Raw genomic sequence first — 2,315 nt, 5'->3', positions numbered from 1 at the left:
ATTTTTCTATCCAATATTTGGATGGTTCCTCCAACCTAGATTATATGTCTTTGAGAATGGGTCATTTTGTGGATTTCTTGAAAAGTTGCCCATATAATTCACTTGCTCCCGAGAGGGTTGATCATCTTTGAATAATTGACAATCTTTATCTTAATGAGCTCTTCCACATAAGTTGCATGTTGTGGCTTGTGTCCTCATGACTAAGACTTGCATATTACCCACTTGTTTAATGAGTGAATTAATTTGTTGAGACATAGCTTTATTTTGTGCGAAGAGAGCATCTAGCATGTCTAGCTCCATGACTCATTTCTTTACTATTCTCTTACTAGCATACATGTAATAATTATATATTAGCCACTGTCTCTATCAACTCCAAAGCTTCCTCAGGTATCTTCCAGTGCAATGACCTCCAGCTGAGGAATCAATTAAGTTTCTGAAAGCTTGAGACACTTCATCATAGAATGTTTGGAGTTGCAACCATTTAGGAAAAGCATGATGAGGACATTTTTTTAGCATCTCTTTATATCTCTCTCATGCCTCATAAAGTGACTCTCCCTCTTTTTGAGTGAATGTGTGAATGTCATGCCTCAACTTTGCTAGCTTTTGAAGGAAAAAGTACTTAGTCAAAAACTTATTCATCATATCATCCCAAGTTGCTATACTTCCTAATGGTTGAGATTGGAGCCACTGTTTGGCTCTATCCCTGAAAGAGAATGAGAATAATCTTAATCTTATAGTTTTGGGAGAAACTCTATTGCTTTTGACCGTGTCACATATTTGCAAAAAAACTGGACATGTGCACATTCGGGTCCCCTTGCGAATTGCCACTAAATTGGTCTTGCTGTGCCAATTGAATAAGAGAGGGCTTCAACTCAATTGGCCTCAATAGTAGGCCTCACTATGCTGCTACCACAACTATCAGTGGTGGGAGTCGTGAAATCTTCAAGAGTTCTCCTTGCATTATTTTGTCCGTTAACCATCTTATTATCTTCTTTCCTGGCTCGTACTTGCTTTCTTAATCTGAATAGAGTCAATTCAATTTCAGGGTCGTATTGAAGAGGTTCAGGTGTGTCAATTCCTTGCATACACAAAGAAACAAGAAGATCAAAATCACTAGTGGGATAGACGATAATTAAAGCAATAAAAGTTAAAATTAAAAAAACAAAAGAGCAACACCAAACTTAATTATGAAAGTATCGTGTATGAATAAAAAGAGAGAAATACAATAAAATCCTAATAATGAAACAGAATAAGAACAAAAACACAAACCTAATAATGAAAAGGAAGTATCAAAATGAAAACCCTAATTCTAAAGAGTAAATAAAACTAGAATGAAAACAAAATTAGATAGGATCTAATTTAGAAAATCAATCCAAAGTATGATGTCAATCTCAATTAAACCTCGGCAACGGCACCAAAAACCTGATGTGCGAAAGGTGAAACTCACGGATACCGACAAGTGCACCAGATTATTCAAGTAATACCACGGTGAGTGGATATAGTTCCCACGAGGATTAAAAGACTAAGCACACAAATATCGAATTAAATTACTAATTAGATCAATGGAACCTAGATTGAGGAATGTTGAAAAACCCTAGAATGCTTGAATGTTAGAACCTTGAAAGTTGAATGCTTCGGAGGCAGTAATTGTAAAACCTGGTCAAACCATAATTAAATAAGTAATTAATTAAATATGAGCAAGAAGGGTTGGAAATTTTAGCAATCATAATTTAAAGATTTAACAATGAAAATGCGCACTGAAAATTTGACCGGTAGTACCGCTGGTGCACGAAATTGACTCCGCAAGTTTCGCACAGATAGACCGACAAGTGCACTGGGTCGTCCAAGTAATACCTCAGGTGAGTGAGGATCGATCCAATGGAGATTGTTGGTTTGAGCAAGCAAGGGTTACCTTGTAGATCTTAGTCAGGAAGATAGAAAATATGATAGTTATTATGAAAAACGCATAAAACAAATAAATAAATAAAACGTTACTAGATAGTTGTGAAATCAGTGATGAGAGAATGGTTGAGGCTTCGGAGATGCTTCTTCCTTCTGGATCAATTTTTCTCACCATCTACTCTAACTTCTGATGATTCATTCCATGGTAGGCTGTAAATGATTAACGCCGGGTCAGCGGTCATTAATCTCCTCTGCTTCAGATCAAATGTCGGGTCAGCGGTCCTTCAATCTGAACGGGGGTGAAGCTCCTACAGTCCATTCCCCTAGTGATCCTACTCAAAGCGCCACAGATAAGGTCGGATCTTCCGGATCAGAAAATGATGCATCTAGGTTCTAGCCTATACCATAAAGGC

At 37.2% G+C, this 2,315-nt stretch overlaps 1 non-coding gene across 1 annotated transcript; it reads left to right on the top strand.

Annotated features, from left to right (window-relative positions):
- Positions 1–487: 487 nt before the first annotated feature.
- Positions 488–594, top strand: LOC148577018 (small nucleolar RNA R71). Its single transcript, XR_015904715.1, has one exon. It is a non-coding gene; the product is annotated as a small nucleolar RNA R71 (small nucleolar RNA).
- Positions 595–2,315: the final 1,721 nt, after the last annotated feature.

Source organism: Arachis ipaensis, chromosome B1 (assembly GCF_059453495.1).
Source record: "Arachis ipaensis isolate K30076 ecotype BB chromosome B1, ASM5945349v1, whole genome shotgun sequence".
Classification (NCBI taxonomy): domain Eukaryota; kingdom Viridiplantae; phylum Streptophyta; class Magnoliopsida; order Fabales; family Fabaceae; genus Arachis; species Arachis ipaensis.
Note: the sequence above shows the minus strand (reverse complement) of the source record. Positions and strands in the feature narration are given on the sequence as shown.